Here is an 18,183-nt window from a genome sequence, read left to right as displayed (position 1 = left end):
CATGTATTAGCATTCTTTATGTAATACCTGTTTGGTTGTTGTAACACATATTACATGTGATGGGTTAGCCATTGAGCATGATTGACCTAATAGAGATCAAGGATTATAGTCTCTAGTGATTTTTCAGATCATACCATCAGTAGTTTTAGCTTCTGTTACTACTAGTAGGAGATGGAGGCACATACCAGCCTCTGCTATTGTTAGCTGGTTAATGGATGATACCTATATATTCCTGTGGACTTAGCCAGTAGAGTTTTTATACTCGTATCTTTTGGATATTAGGGTATCCGATACGATGAAAAATTGGTCATTGGAGAGTTATCATGTTTGATCATTGTTGAGAATGATTTGAGGTTGAGGGATATTGGGAGATCAGATATTGTGATGTGTTGATTTTTAATGAATTATGAGAGTAAATATTATGTGGATGACTATTTTGATGATCTATTATTTGGGTTGTTGTTGATGGTGACATAGTGAGTGTCATGTATGATATTCACAGGTTTGATGTTTATAGTTGGTGATCAGATTATAAATTGGGTGCTAGAGAGTTTATGGTTTAGAGTGCCTATGAGATTTTAATAAATCTGGTTAGTTGTGGTTAGTTAACAGGATGATAAAATTGATGTTTACTTCCTCTGATATTGGACTATGTTGATAAATAGTGATTTGATGTTTTGAATGTTAACTTGCTCTCATGGGGAGTAGAAACTGATTCATCTGATATTATATGGGCTGATATTTTTGAGGATAAAAATGAGAGTGTCTTGATGCTCTTGAATTCGGACTTTGTCTTTTGGGTCGTACACATTTATACATATGATTTTTGTGGGTTTCTAGTAGATTATACCCGAGTGGTTAGACATACATGTCTGATTGTTTATTGGAGGTATTTGTCAATTAAAAACTATGTTGTGAAATATGCACATATGTTTGAGTGTTTTATTGGATGTATCTTATTGTTTTAATGTGAGTTGTGATATGTGCAGATGTGTTCGGTGTAATATTCGAGGTATTTTATTGATTATATTTGATTTGTGGATGCACTTGTGTCTATTAGGTTTTGTTGGAAGTATTACGTTGATTATACTCTTGGCATAGGTGTATATATGCCATGTGAGGTTGTTTGAGGTGTAATGTCGATTATACCTATGTTGATATATACACATGGGTTCGGTGGGTATTGTTGGAGGTATCATATTGATTTATACCTGTACTATGAGTGTGTTTGGTGTGTACAAATGAGAGGATTATGTCGATCACACATATGTTGTGTGAGCAAGTGTGTCAGGTGTATTGTTGGTAGCAGCATGATTTTACTTATGTTGAATGCAGGATGTAGAGTGTCTACATTATATCATTTGTTGGATTAACTCATCAACTAATTCTCCTATCAGTGGATGACCCACTAGGATGCTGATAGAGTTGATGATGGATTTGATTAGTTTACTAGGTTGTTATAGCCTAGGCTAATCACAGTGATTTGTGGTAGAGAGATCTTGTACATTCTCTAGCTGGATAGTTAGGTTCCTTGGGGTACTTATGTATTTTTTTTGTGGTGGAGAGTTGCTCCCACATATTACGGATTGCTTGTAGCGAAGCATTGCCCCTATATTTATTGCGATACATATTTCAGATTATTTGTAGTGGAGTGTTACTCCCACATAATGAGGATTTCTTGTGGTAGAGCGTTGCTCCCACATATGTGGTATTTTCTGTGATGGAGCGTTGCTCTCACACTGGAGGATATATGCTTAGATGTTTTATATCGTTGGTGATCATATTTCAGATTTATTGTCGAGGATCTTATGGATTGGGAATGTCTGTGATACGGATATTATGTGTATTGGTTTTACCATTAGGGCTTACGGAGCCTTAGATGTTTTCATGGACTAGATGATTTGGGTATCCCTAGGATATTGGATCAGAATTCGTTATCGTTATTGATGATGTGATGTTTTATTCCTGATATGAGGTGTATCACGTACACTATCTTTGCATAGTTCTAGAGATGTTTCGACTGAAACGTCTAGATGTAAAGATTAGTAGTACGTATTTTGGTTGTCTTCTGTGAGATGTTTGAGACACACGGTCACCAGTAGGAGTATACCGTGGTTTCACAGGTGATTGAGGTTGTTACCGTTTGGAAGTAGACGGAGTCTATAGAAGAGGCTCGCAACTTCCTTTGTTTGGCTCGATATTTCCGGAGATACGTTGAGGGTTTCTCTTGGATAGCCATGTCACTGACACGTCTGACCTGGAAAGGCGTGAAGTTCACTTGGACTAAGGATGACAAGACCAACTTCTAGGAGTTGAAGCGGAGACTAGTGTCGGCTCCGATTTTTGGTTTTATCTTCTGGAGAGGACGGATATGTCCTCTGCACCGACGCATCTATTTAGGGTTTGAGCGCTGTTCTGATGCAGCACGATATGGTAGTCTCCTATCCTTCTCGTCGATTGAAGGAACATGAGAAGAACTACCCTGTACATGATCTGGAGCAAGTCGTCATTATTTTTGCCATGAAGATTTGGCGGTATTATTTATATGGCGTTACATTTGAGATTCTCACTGACCATAAGAGTCTCAAATATCTGTTTACTTGGAAGGAACTTAATCTCCGACGGAGAAGATGGATGGAGTTCTTGAAGGATTATGATTGTACCATTAGCTATCACCGGGGAGAGCTAATGTGGTTGTCGATGCGCTTAACAGGAAGTCCGGAGGGACTTTAGCTTGCCACCGAGTTGTGGTCACAGACTTAATTTAAGGCTCCTCCGATTTGGGCCTTGAGGGGTAAGGACAGACAGATTAGGGTACTCTGGTTACCATGGGTGCTCAGTCGTTGATCAGGACGAGGATACGAGAGCCCTAGGCTGCTGATCAGTATTTGCAATTTATTTGCAGCCAGATAGCTTCCGGGCAACAGACCGAGTTCACACGAGACGAGGAGGGTGTTATACACTACCGAGGCAGATTATGCGTACCTCAGTCTCCTCCGGTCCTACAGGAGCTACTTCAGGAGGCTCATTGCTCTCGATTTGCGATTCATCCAGGTGGGACCCGTATTTATCGAGACTTGAGACGTTCCTACTGGTGAAACGGCATGAAGAAAGACATCGCGGATTTCGTAGCTAGATGTCTTGTCTGTCAGCAGGTGAAGGCTGAGCACCAGAGACCTGCAGGATTACTTCAGCGGATTCCTATTCCTGAGTGGAAGTGGGATCATATTACCATGGACTTTGTGGTAGGGTTGCCTAGGACACGACGAGGCCATGACGCGATTTGGGTAATCGTTGATCGATTAACCAAATCAGCGCACTTCTTAGCGATTCGGAGGACTGATTCCCTGGATCGATTGGCAGATTTGTATTGCCGAGAGATTATCAGACTACATGGTGTTCCATTGAGTATCATTTCGGATAGAGATCCACGGTTCACGTCTCGTTTCTGGCAGAGTCTGCAGCAGGCCTTGGGCACACAGCTCCGTTTCAGTACAGCTTTCCATCCACAGACAGATGGACAGTCAGAGCGGACTATTCAGACTCTTGAGGACTTGCTGAGATCATGTGTTATGGATTTTGGAGGCAGTTGGGAGGACCATCTGCCGTTAGTAGAGTTTGCTTACAACAACAGCTTCCATTCGGCTATCCAGATGGCACCGTTTGAGGCGTTGTATGGTAGACCTTGTCGGACACCCGTCCTTTGGGATGAGGTTGGAGAGGCTCAGTTGTTGGGACCTCATAGAGTTCAGCAGGACGCAGAGTTAGTCCGTACTATCAGACGGAGGATGTTAGAGGCACAGGACCGCCAGAAGAGTTATGCAGATCGGAGACGTAGACCACTAGAGTTCTCTGTTGGCGACCATGTATTTCTACGAGTTTCACCCACGAAAGGGGTGAAGAGATTTGGCCTCAGGGGTAAGTTAGCTCCGCGGTATATTGGTCCTTTCGAGATATTAGAGAGAATCGGAGCGGTAGCTTACAGATTGGCACTACCACTGTCCCTATCAGGTGTGCACGATGTGTTTCATGTATCCGTGCTGAGGAGATATGTGCCTGATCCGACACATGTGCTGGCAGATATTCCAGTTCTAGTTCAGCCTGACATCACATATGAGGAGATTCCGGTAGGGATTTTGGACCGGAAGGAGCGTCAGTTGCGGAACAAGACTATCCGGCTGGTTAAAGTCGGATGACAGCATCATTCGGATAAGGAGGCTACTTGGGAGCTCGAGGATACGATCCGAGCTCGATATCCCCATCTTTTCACTTGAGGTATGTGGTTTATTTACCGTTCAGCATTTATACTATATATCTGTTGTTAGTACTAGCTGATGGTAGATAACGAAATTTGGGGACAAAATTTTTATTAGTGGGGGAGAATGTAAAATACCGGAAAATAAGCAAATATTAATAAGCGAATTTTCCGGAATTTTTGGAAATTTTTCGGGAATTTTTCGGAGCTCGTATGGACGAGTTAACGAGGATGAAAACAGAGCCCGGGGAAAAGCCTGTTTAGGCTACCCCATTTAAGCGAGGAAAAGTTTTATTTCTTTTCCTTTTTCTTTTTCTCTTTATTTTCATTCTCTTCCCGATTCCCCCCCCCCCACCCACTCGCGACACAGAATCCCTAACCTCCTTCTCCGCCGTTCTTTTTCTCCTTCTTCCTCGCGCCGGTTTCCTCTCCCGAACACGATCTTCTCCTCTTCTTCCCTCTCCTCTGCCGCCGAGGAACCTCCTGTTCCTCTCTGTCTTAGTGCCGACGGTCGCTCTCTTCGCCTCTGCCAAGTGCCGCCAGCCACAGGGAACTTAGCATCGAGCACCCGAGCCGGCGACGGGGACACACTGGTGGTTTCCCTAAGGTATTTCCCGATCTAGGGTTTCCGACGACACCCATCTCCTCGGCGCCACCAGTCCAATTTGTTGAGTTCTGTTCGGCAGTTGCCCCTTTCACTGATCTTTCCGGCACCGTGTGTCCAAGCTTGCCTAGCCTCTGTTTCCTACGCTGGTAAGGGCTTTGCCACACTGATCTCTGATAGAGCAATCCGAGACCAGCACTCGGTGACCACAGATCCACCACCCGACGCCACTGCCTTTTTCCCACAGCGAGGTTTTTCCATCTCCGGGAAAGGCAAATTGTCCGACAGTGGAACACTGCTGAGGCTTCGAATTTAGCAGCCATTGGTTCCTCGACAGCAATACCCTGATCGAAGTTGGGTTGAATTTGGTATGAGTTGGATTGTGGATTATGTTTATGTTATTGTTGATTAGGGTAAATCGTAACTAAATTTGATTTGTTGTGATTGATCTAGGATTTGCTGCTAACTTAGGGATATTTGGTTTGGTGGACAACATTTTTCGATAAGAGCCGAGAAGTAGATTCCGGCAGCGTTTCCTTTCCGGCAGCAACGATATTGGGCCGTGGATTAAGGTAAGAAGTAAGGTAGTTGGTTTGTATTATTGATGAATTAGAGATGTGTAGAATTGGAGATGATATGGATTTCTAGATGATTAGTATATCACTAGTTGATACATGATTAGTGTGATTGATTAGTTTAATGTAGGATTTGATCTTGGATGTAGATCATGACTGGATTTGATTATTTTAGATGATTATGCATGCTGTAGTAGGTTGATTAATAATTAGGGTTTTCTTAATTGAGTTAAGAGTTTGATTTAGTTATTTGATACAGGTTGAGTAACTAAATTTTATGTGTTTAATTAGGTAGGGTAATGATTATGACTTAGGGTTTTGTCCTAAGTTGTATTGGGAATTTTATTTAGCAATTCATTTGAATTTTTAGCTAAATAAAATATCTGTGTATTGGTATTACAGGACCTTGACGCGAGACGAGTATCTCGACGTCGTGTTCGTACCAGATTGGACTTTTCTTATTGGAGGCGGGTACTTTTGACTTATGTCATTTGATATGCTTAGTAATTAAATTAACATGTTGCATTAATTGTGTTTCTTATCTGTTTCGGTTAATCACTACCCAAATCTTACATGCTTGATTGATTGATTGGTTTTGCATCTCGGGTATATTTTACCTGTTTATACATGCTTATAGGGGTAGTGATATGCCATGCTTGACCATGTTCAGGACCTAGGTTTTATACCTTCTGTATACCTTTGGATTGTTTTGGATTCGTTGACCTATGATGCATTTTTATATATATGTGGATTAGGTCAGGATATTCTTGTGGTTAGTGCCATGCACCATTTGCATGATTGCATGCTGTGCGATAGTCCGCTCCATTATTGTTGAGCACATCGCCAGTTACATGGATCTGCACACACCACCACTCATGGGTTAGTGGTCGATTCAGGCTGAGTGTGTTGCAGCAGGGACTCTGTTAGGCACCGTTGGTCCGCTCATGGGTAGTGTGACACAACGTGTTATCCGGCAGGGATTCCTCCCCGTCTTTGAGTACCGGGAGATGAGAGCATTGCGCTCCCCCATTTATGATTTGGGGTAGGAGGATAGGTGTACTCCGACAGCATCCCGTCCACTCGGTCACTCATCAGGAGTAGTGACGACAGAGTGCACGGTTGTCACAGCCCTACCCACTCGGCCTCACTTTTGTATGAGATGATCGACTGGCGTCAGGGGTGACCAGGACGCATCATTGGCATCATATGCATGATGCATTTATTGCTTGTGTTTGTGTATGCTGCATATTGTTTGGATACCTATGTTTGACATGCATACAGGATTCCTATACCACTCGGACTGTTTGACCTTATACTCAGGACCTGGTTAGTACAGCATTCTCCTGTTTACTTCAGATGCATTTTTATCTTTCTTATCAGGAGACTGTACGCATGATTAGTGCTAGGTGTTGTTTCTTTATTTTGCATATCAATTGTACCTGCTGAGTGTTGGACTCACCCCGCCTCCATTGTTGTTATATTTCAGGATGATGCTGTCAGGAGAGAGTTCTAGTTGCTGGTCCCCTGAAGACCCGAAGACTTATGGATCTACTGGTTTTGTTTGTTTTCTTTTTGACTATGTTATAGACTTGGTTTGTTTGGATACTTGGACTTTGTATGGATTTTGAGATGTTGATGGATTTTTGGTATGATTTGGATTTTATTCTACTACATGCCTGCCTGGACAGCAGAAGAGGTGAGTTCGTCGGATTTGAGCTTTACGAGTGTAGTGGAGTAGGGTGGATTTCGAGTCAGGGTATTATCTTTCTGTTTACTTATATAAACTGCGTGGTGATGGTTTATTTTGTTGTTATTATTCCAGCCGCATGTGGCTGAGGTATTTAGTGCTTGTAGAAAGTTTCATATTGTCCACCGTACAGGGGAGATGCTGCCGAAATTTTCTCGGACAGGGACTCCTCTGGGGCGTGACATGGAATGCAGAATGTGTAATCACCCTTGTTATAAGTAGAGTAGTCGCATGTATGGGGAGAAGAAGAAAAATATTTCCTTGAAAGTCATATATTACTTTATGTTAAATGCTAGGCTTCAACGCTTGTATGCATCTGCCGCAACAGCAAACCACATATGACGACATCAAAACCATGTACACAAAGGAGAAATAATGTGTCATCCTTGTAACTCACCAGCGTGGAAATATCTTGATACAATACTTTTCTCCTTTGTATTAGAACTGCGTAATGTGAGACTTGGACTTTCTGTAGATGAATTTAAATCATTTAAAAGTTATGGACAACAATTTTCATCTTGGTTAATTATATTAAGATCATATAACTTACCTTCAAGGATATGCACAAAAGATGAATTCATATTTTTTCTATGTTTATTCTAGGTCCTCAAAATCCAAAAGGATAAATAGATGCTTTTTTACAACCTTTGATTATTGAATAAGAAAAACACAGTACACGAGGAGTTACTTGGTTCAAAGCCTTCGACAATTCCTACTCCAAGACTCATGATCCTTCGGATCGTATTGACGAGTAATCCATTAAGAACCTCTTCCAGAACAGCCGGATAAAAGAATCGAATATAATATATCGAAGAAGGGGAAGTGTAATAGCCTACACTCCCTTTTTGCAAATAGTAACAAAATGCAGTAATTAACTTGTTACCAACTAGTAGAAAGATGATCTGGAAGTGCTCAGGAGTTGGTGTTGGTCTACTGCCAGCAGTTGGAAGTCGCGGAGTAGCAGCACAACAACAGTCGGACGTGTTCTAAGTAGCAGAAGTGCCTTTGCAGTTCGTAGAGGCGTTGTGTCTTGTGTGTTGCTCAAATAAGGCATATATAGGTTGTGGAAGGCGCCTTCAGCATCCTTCAAGGCACCTCCATCAACAAATTTGATCGCCTTATATTTAGAAATGATAACCTCCATGACATTCGATTTTTATCCTCTGGAAGACACCTTCAAAGCTCTCCAAGGCGCCTTCCAGCTCCAAGCTTAAGGCGCCTTCAAATGTGTTGAAGGTGCCTCCGCGCCCTCCCGCATGGAGTCTGCGACCAAGCCTCCGAGACACCTCCAACAGCATAGGAGGCGCCTCTAGCAATGTTCACTCGAGGTTTCTTATTATTTTTGCTCCTGCAAAACATGTTAGTTCAACCAGAAAATATCTAACCTGCAAAACAGAGTTAGTACAATTATAAAACAACAGTATTAACTAGACTCTGTCTTCCTAAGACTAGGATCTAGTCACTCTCTCAATTTAGATTTTCAAAATGAGCCTAAATTAGACCTGGGCCTATTGGGACTCATCCTCACTAGAACTCTCTCCTCTAATAACTTATCTTACTTACCTTGTAGAATCACTTGAGTTCCTTATGGTCCATCAGGTCTACCAGCCAGTTGTCAAGTCCACAGACTCAACTGAACTTCGGCCAGCTGTCATGTCCCGTGGATCCATCCAGACTTTCTGTCAGATATTGGGTCACTTCTTGACCTATATGAACTTCTACATTAGCTATCAGGTCCTCCAAATCTAGCTAGATTTCAGCTTGGTGTCAGACCAGTCAAGTCCTGCACACTTGGTAAAAATGTTAGATCACAACACATTTAACTTTAATCGACTTGTCATTCATCAAAACTTAGGTTTGACCATTGGTGCCAACTGCACCAACAATCTCCCCCTCTTTGATGCAATGACAACATTGGTTAAAGTTAGAAAAATAATGCATCAAGAAATAGTAAAAATTGATTTAATAGAAATCATTTTCAGGGTTAACTCTTTTAGAATTTCTTAGGGAGCGTTTGGTTTATTTGCATTTTTATTTTCATTTTCAGAAAACTATATTTTCCAATTTTTTGAAAAATAACTTTTCCATATTTTCCATTTTCTTAAAAAGTGAAAATAGAAAACAACGTGGAAAATACAAACCAAACACTCTCTTAGTTTTCTTACTTTTTCTTACTTAAATCCTTACCCTTCCCTTTTGACATTCATAAAAAAAAATGTAGATAAGTATACCAAAAGTATGAAATGTGTAAATAAACAAGTAAATTTATAAAACAATAAATTTTTGTAGGTCTATTTCAGGGAAGGGTGAAAGACTTCAAAATTTTTCAAAGTATTTTTCAAAATAATTTTGAAGATAATTAAGAGATTTTCAAGTTTTCGAAGTAATTTTCAAAACTCATTTTTAAGAATTTTTAAAAATAATTTTGTAAAATATTTCCATGTAAAAAATATTTTTAAAAGTGATCACGTTAAAAATAAAGTGCTTTTCAAAAACAATTTTTTGAAATTTTGTAAGTATTTTGTAAAACAATTTTAAAGAAATTAAGCAAATTAGAAAGCATTTTTCAAAGTGTTTTGTAAATATTTGTAAGCATTTTTCAAGGATTTTTCAAAGCAATTTTAAAGCAAGTTTTTGAATAAGCTTTTCGAATATGTTTAAGGACTTTTTACAAGTTATTTTCAAAGTATTTTTAACACAAATTTTAGATCCTCTCCCTTAATCTGATATTATTTTAAAAATAATTTTCATCTAAAAATTATCCTTAAATGTCTAACCTTTAGTTTCTAACTGACAACCAAACGATAATAACGTTTACTTGGTTAGTCAAGTTAAGTACATGTATCCAGTTAGTTATCTACTAAGAATGACTATTTAACTTGATCACTATTTTTTTTTATATTTTTTACCCAAACTTATATTGATATAAGCATCTGAAGTCCAAGTAAAATGCTTACGCATCTCACGTCATTCTAAGTTTTTGAATACATAATTAAGGTAGACCTAGTGTATTTATAAGATGATCATTGCCTGGATCTATAGGATCATGTTTTCTAGGGGTTCATCTTACACTAAGGCCAAAACAAATTTTAAAATACTAGAGAAATAGGAATTCCGAGAAAATATAATTAATGAATTTTCTAGAATTTGAAAGTTGTTTGAGGAGAGACACATCCTACCCTTAAATTAGATTTTTAAAAATAAATTTACTAGATTATCTAAATAAAGTAGTCAATAAGTAACTGAATAGATAGATTAAGTTAAGCAAATAAACAATATATACAAGTGCACTGAACAAAATGATGCGTAGTCATCATCGGCAGGTAGAGGTGGGGGTTGATCAGTCACTGGTAAAGCCTGAGATATGACATACATATGTAGGTCTAACTACCTAAATCCAGTGGTCATCTCACCCCAGAAAGAGGTGAATTCGTCTGAGACTGACTGTCAGATCTGTGCGAAAGACTTCTCAAGTCTAGCAAGACGATCGTCTATGGAAAGTGAGGTCAAAGGTTGGGTCATGGTTGGAAGAGGTGCAAAGTACTTATCAAATGTAAACTATGGCATCTCTTCCTCCTTAGCCACTGTTGCCTCATCGACCTCGGCTGGAATGACTGGTGGGATGCCCTCACCGGCCTCATCCAGAACGACTGTCTGAGGACCCCTCTCTAAGTCAGTCTCCCTTGAGCTATAACCTCTATATGCACTAATGCAAGCTAACATTGACCAATCTCATTATACAAGCTAAGGGAAGTAAGTGTATCCTGGGTCATGTCTACCTCTATAGTTGAAAATATAAAAGTCAAAATGTGACAGTAGGACATATGAACTCGTCCCCTAGTGATGAGACTGGATGCATGAATGCCATTCTGAAATATATGTAATACAATGTCGATGTCTAGTTGCTGACATAGTGCATAAAAGAAGAAAGAATGTGAGGGTCGCATCATTGCAATATCGCAAGATGTGATCGGTAAAAAACAAGTGGTAAGAACTCTATACAAGATATAGTCCTAAACCCTAAAAGAGAAATATGAAGTTAGTCACAATAAGTACTCTCTCATCCCTAAAAAAATACATATGGACGGTATTCAATGTAATATGGGAGTAGGATTTGCCAAATGGTAATTTCCTACTAGGGTAATACAAAAACGGGCATGCAGACTGCCTAAATCCCAAACTATCATACGGTAGAGTGGGTGAGAACCTAAAGTCCTTACCACATACTCTGGTAGAGTATGTCAAGCCATCTATTTTAACTAAGTTGTTATAAAATTGGGCACATAAGTCTAAGTTGACTGAATAACTACACTAAACCAATCTATCTAACCTATAGTAGTCCATAACTTCTATAATAGGGTTACAATAACGAGAAAAAAATATCCTACTTAGGTATCTAAATTTTAATGCAACATATGTACGATTCAAAAAATCTAGCCTAAGAAGCTCAATAGGGAATTTGACATCGGCAGAGGGGATACTACTTCCCCACTAGAACTAGCTTGGGATGGATTAATGTTCCGTCATTTCCTAAAGTAATATTTACATGCAATTATTCAAGAAAAACACACAAATATAAAGACATAATTATATAGATCGAGTTAGAGGGTACCTAGGAGGCATATTTGGAGTTTTACAGGTGAAGGGTGGAGAAAAAAGGTGGAAAATTGGTAGGAATAGGTTGGAAAGCATCGATTTTTGTAAATAGAGGATCCTTTATTCACTGCTAAAATCAGGCTTGGAATGTGCCTTCAAGCAAATGGAAGGCACCTTCTATGCCTTATGGAGGGCGTCTTCAAGGTTTATAAAGGTTTAAGTTTTAGGTTTATGTCAATTTATTTTATAATTGAAATAAACTTGAGTATAGCTTGGGTTTAGGTTAAATTTGTAGTTATTTGATTTAAATTTAGGGGTTTTATTTGAATTTGATTTATTTGGTTTAGATTTTAGGTTTGGATTTAGATTAGGATTAGCAAGTTTAAATTTTGTTTTTAGGTTTGACTTTAGATTAATTTGTTTTGTTACAGGTAGTGAATTTCATTTTTAGATATAAAATATTAGTTTAGTCCTACTTGCTTGGTTAGACAAGTTTTTGGAACCTTGGCTTTGGTTTATTTTTTATTTTGACTGAAAAATGATTTAAATATTTTATTTGAGATATTTTTATATTCGAATCCAGATTTGTTATAGATAACTCTTTGTGATCCAAATATAAGGTCTAGGTTTTTGGATCTTGTTATAAAATTTTCAAGTAAGGTTTTAAGGTTTACAACTTCAGATTTTATGGTTGAGTTTTCTTCTTCAAGTTTAGCAACTTGAGTTGAATTTTCATATTAACTTAGTTTAGTTGTTGAGTTTGATTTAAGTTGTTCTTTGAGTTCTACATTTTCTTTGCTAAGTTCATTTATTAGGTCTTGAGAAGTAGATAACCTTTTATGTAAGCATGAAATAATTTTAAAGAATTTTTTACTCTATTTGATTTAAGAAAGAAAGAGGGAGAGAGATTTAAGTTTTTCAAAATCTCTGGTCCACTACTAGGAATGCAAAAAAAAAAAATAACAATGGAGAGCATATTTGGATTCATTACAATTTTAGAAATCCACATGACCTGAAATGACTGCAATCTGAGGTCTCTAGGTCGATCAGTGGGTTTCAGTCAAAACCCACTAATGGACCTAGAAAGCTCTGATTGCACCCATTTCAGTTTCTGTAGATTTCTGATGTTGCAAAGAGTTTAAATATGCTATCTATTATTTATTTCAACTTCTAAAATATGTTAAAATATAATAAGAAAAAATCAACAAACCAAGCCCCATACGTTTTAGGTTTTTCAAAACCTCTGGTCCACCACTAGGAATGCCAAAAATAATAATGGAGAGCATATTTGAACTCCATGCAATATTAAAAATCCACAGGAACTGAAATGAGTGCAATCAGAGCTCTCTAGGTCCATCAGTGGGTTTTGACCGAAACTCACTTATCAACCTAGAGACCTCAGATTGCAGTCATTTCAGGTCCTGTGGATTTCTAAAATTTCAAAGAGTCCAAATATGCTCTCCATTGTTATTTTCGGCATTCCTAGTGGTAGACCAGAGGTTTTGAAAAACTTAAATATCCCTTTTTTTCTTTTTTTTTGTTATTAGACCTAATATGAAAAGATATCAGGCCCAATGTAAGCCTAATATCTCTTTATATCAGGCCCAATGTGAGCCTGATATGGGGAGATATCAGACCTAATAACAGAAAAAGAAAAAAAAAAAAGAGAGATTTATATATTAGGCCTGATATGATTCTAATGTTATCAAAAAATCAATTAAACTCTAAACGTTGTGGGTCTGATATCTTATGTTATGCATGCACCCATGGAAAAAAAAAGAGGAAAGAGAAGAACGGAAAAGAAAAATTAGATTAGTTGCATGCATAGGAAAAAGTAAATAGAAGAGAGAGTGAGAAACGATAGTAAAAAGAAAAAAAAATAGATTTATCAGGAAGATAAAATAGGAAATTCATTTAAAATGGTGTATTTTTTGGTAAATGTCAAAGAAGTATATGTGTTTTTTTTGATAAATTTAGATATATCTTTTGATAAATTATCGTATTTTTTTGAGGGGAGAGGAGCGTGATTTTTTAAGGAGAGTTCTCTATGAATGGTAGTGTGTCATAAAGCTTCACTGTCCTATTGATGCACGTATCTGACACTTGTTTTGGCGTGTTTCAGATCACATTTTTTATTGGATGCTGATTTAGATAAGGAATTGTTAGTTGAAGTTAGACTTAGAATTGGGCAACACCTCAGTTCACCTTTCGTCTGTTCATCACTACCTCTCTGAAACTTTCACAAGTGTCACAAGTATGGTAGCAACTTGACAGACAAAACATGCATGTACATTTTACAATAATCAGTACTTTGTTGGCTAGGATGACGAGTGAGCTATCCAGTCAATCAAGGTCAGTCTGTTCTTTCCCGAGACTTCACATAAACAAGAGCAAACAGGTGAAAAATACCAGATGTGAATGTGGAAGCCTGCCAACGATATCGCCACTAAAAACTTAGTCCTGTCAAAACTGACACTCGGATACTCTGTTGGTTCGATTATTAGAATAAAATACTTTTCAGCCCTATTAAATTGGATAATGTAGTATCATGATCCTATATCCGATCCTATATTCGGCGGTTATTATGTATTAAATACCTGACGGATTGTCAATTATTTGGATATCCGACCCTATATCCAATGAAATATAAAATAATAAAAAATAAAATATTTTAAAATGATAATAGACATTACTCATTATACGTTGTAGTAGCTAATCGTCAATAGCTGCTACAACGTGTAACAACTTATCGGCAGTAGCTACTACAATGTGTAGCAGCTTATCCGTAGTAGCTACTATAACGTGTAACAACTTATCGGCAGTAGTTGCTACAAGTAGGGGTGATCGCGGATCGGGTTGGTTTGGTTATTGGGATAAAAAACTATCCAGCCCTACTAGATCGGATAATGTAATATCATGACCCTACATCCGGCCCTATATCCGGCGGATTTTATTTTTTCGATTCGATTCGGATCGGTATAAACGGGTTAATCGATTTAACAGATTGACTGCTCACCCCTACTGACAAGGACAAGACATGTTCAGAAGCTTGTAGGTAGAAATGAACTAATCAGCATGATGCTTTTATTGGTGCAGGTTTCAAACAAGACTCGTAGTGCAGAGTTTCCACTACAACGAGATGATGTGTGTTTGAGCTAAACAATTCAACAGCTGACTACAGTCATTATATTTCTTAAAGTAAATTATCAATATATGAATTAAACATAGTTTGACAAGTAATTTAGCTGTTTCAATTATCATGACGAATTATATTGTGGCGAAAATTATATATAATCAGAAGATAAACAGAATTGCTAGTATGAACAAATTATTTACTCTTTACTATCAGTAAACAAGGGGATTTTATAACATTTGCATGATCAAATTTTGATAAGCATCTATAATATTAATAAGTTCAATAGGAATAATATTTTAAAAATTAATTTTATCAGATAGGCAAATCAGATCGAACAAAATTTAAATACCTAAATTATATTAAAAAAATGGATTAAAGCTAAAGTTTGTTGTTGACGCTTTTAAAAGCGTCAAAGTATTTATAAATATTTCCGACGCTTTTGTAAGTGGCAACTTTTTGAGTTATAATTACTTTAACACAATTATATTATTCAATTAATGAAAAACTCTAGGTTATATTTTAATTAAAAAAATGTTGATATATAACATTTTCGACTATGCTAATTTCTTGCGGTTCTTCTCCGTTGTCACGATGCATCCCTCCATTTGGTCACCCTCCAAGACGAAGAGGACTTCATCCACGACAAAAATTAAAGGCTAAATGTTAATAAAACAACATAAATGGCATCATATTATTTATTAAGCAATATTATTTTATTTATAGAGAATTTTTATACTATCTATGTAATTATAAACACATGCTTGTAATAATTGATCCATGTTAATTATGTCTTAAAGTGGTAGAGATGATGGACTGGTGACGATGGTCGAGTAGTTGAACGGAGTAAGACTTTTCTCTTCTTAGAAAGACTTCTTTGGCGAGATCCTGTATACACACCAACGATCCAACAGAAAGTTAAAGACCAAAAGCTAAGGAAGGAGATTCTTGGCAAGACCCTCCGACGCTTAAGTTAGTATCCACTGGACGAATGGATCAAGAACAATAGTGAAAAATATCCCCGCGTGAATAAGGTTTGAATGAGATACAATTGCATACCTTGCCGATATAGAGAGGATCCCCTTTATGTACCACCTTTCATAACCTCCATGATCATGAGATGATAGTGTGTGTGAGAGTTTGTTAGCTTATTCTGTAACAAATTTCTAAGGAATCTTTTATCCACCCATAAATGTACCTCTTTTATTATTTATGGCTTACACCTTCAATGAAACGGGGCTACAAAAATATGCGGTCATAAATGGTTGACTGCTGGGAAACAAGATAACTTCCACAGGAGATTTCCAAATAATATTCTCCTACAATTCTAACAGGCTGTTAAAATGTTATCTATTGCTTGTCTGCTGAACGTCTCTTGACCAGTCGTTAAGTCGGGCTAGCTGCTTAGAATATTGCCTGCTAGGTATATCTTATCCGGTCGTTAAACCAGGCTGTTTGCTTAGAATGTCACTTGCTGGGTATATCTCGCCCGATCATTGAGCTGGGTTGTCTACTTAGAATGTCGCCTGCTAGGTATATCTCGCCCGGTCGTTAAACCGAGCTGTCTACTTAGACTATCGCCTGCTAGATATATCTCACCTAGTCGTTAAGCTAGGTTGTCTATTTAGAATGTTGCCTGCTAGGTATATCTCGCCTTGTTGTTAAATTGGGTTGTTTGCTTAGAATGTTGCCCGCTCTATTATTAAGTTGCTTTATTGTGCATTGAATACATTAAGAGCATCCATAATAACACTAAATATTTTTATCAAATATTTGTGGTCCTTACGTCCACATCAATAATCAAATATCTCATTCCTCAAATATCCGAAATCTCACAATCAAATATCCCCTCAACCAAATATTTATGGATCCCACCTGCCAAATATCTTACTCTCAAATATCTCAAATTATATAATAAAATATCTTAATAAAGTAATCATTACCCCTTTTGGGGCCCACTTGCATGCCACCTATCATGAAATCACCGGGCATAAAGTTATGCCCGGTGATTTATATTTACCTCTCAAAATATCCCCCACAATGGGAGAAATATCTCCTCCAAATTTTCCCAATTGGAGATGCCCTAAGCATGCTAGAAATTTGTTTAAGCAACCCTCTAATATGTATACACTAAAGATCCATGTGAAAAAAAATATGTCACTAGGTTTTTAAATTTTGGCCAACCTTGTGGCCAACCGTGCAGAAGAGTTTTATGAAATTGACTGTCTCAAATCTAGCCGGCCTCTCTATGGCTCAGCGTTCTCAGAGAGACCTAGTGTTATAGACCGGCCAGTTATTTCATCTGTCCGGGCACACTTAGATTCATGAGACTAAGTGCTTTAGGCCCAACCGATATTTCATCTAGTCGGGCACATATATAAATTTATGAGTTTAAGTGGTTTAGGCCCGGCAGATATTTTATCCGACTAGGCACACATATAAACTTATGGGTCTAAGTGCTTTAGATCCGGTAGTCCTTTTACCCGACAAGGCATATGGCAAGCTACCCAGACAAACATCGCAATGTTCCGAGAGGTTATGCCAGTATGCTAAGCTGAATTGTACCCGGTCAGACTTTCGTACAATCAGGGCGTACAAACTTAATCAACTTTTATGGTCGGACGTGTACAACTACAAACTATTCCTTGCGGCTGGTTTATTGTAGAGTGAGTTAGTTATTTTGGCCGACCGGATTGAGCCTCGATCGACCTTAAGACTTGGCCGCTCGTAAGTACCAAACTTCTCAATTCACTCAACCTAAGGCATGATTATACCCCCCTTGACCAAATTATAACTTGGTTTATTTAAATTGAAGAACCCTATCACTGAACGATTAACCAGAACCAGGCAAGGGCATGTTATCTTTCATCAAAGATGACTGTCACATCATCCTTAATTTTGACACCCTGTTATCTTAATTTTAGGCTCCACGTCACGAGTATGTCATTGTCTTAGTATGCTTCTCCATTCAATGAGCGTAAAAATGTCGTACTATCTCCTCTCATTTGCATTGAAATCTATTAATTTTAATGCATGAAAAATCCATTTTAAAAAAGCAACAAAAGATGTTGCCCAATATCATGTCTTCTCTGTTGTTGATTTTACACAGCATAACTTGGTTTACCTTCTTAAATCTTACTCTAATTTTTGTTTGTTAAGCATTGCTAAATGATTTCCACTCAATTTTATACTTGCGTTGACATCTAATGAATAGATTCAAATGGTAAATACCTTTATTATCATTTTAAAACCTCATTAAATGAAGATACTATT

Source organism: Zingiber officinale, chromosome 9A (genome assembly GCF_018446385.1).
Source record: "Zingiber officinale cultivar Zhangliang chromosome 9A, Zo_v1.1, whole genome shotgun sequence".
Classification (NCBI taxonomy): domain Eukaryota; kingdom Viridiplantae; phylum Streptophyta; class Magnoliopsida; order Zingiberales; family Zingiberaceae; genus Zingiber; species Zingiber officinale.
The sequence above is the reverse complement of the archived record's forward strand: the minus strand, read 5'-3'. Positions refer to the sequence as shown.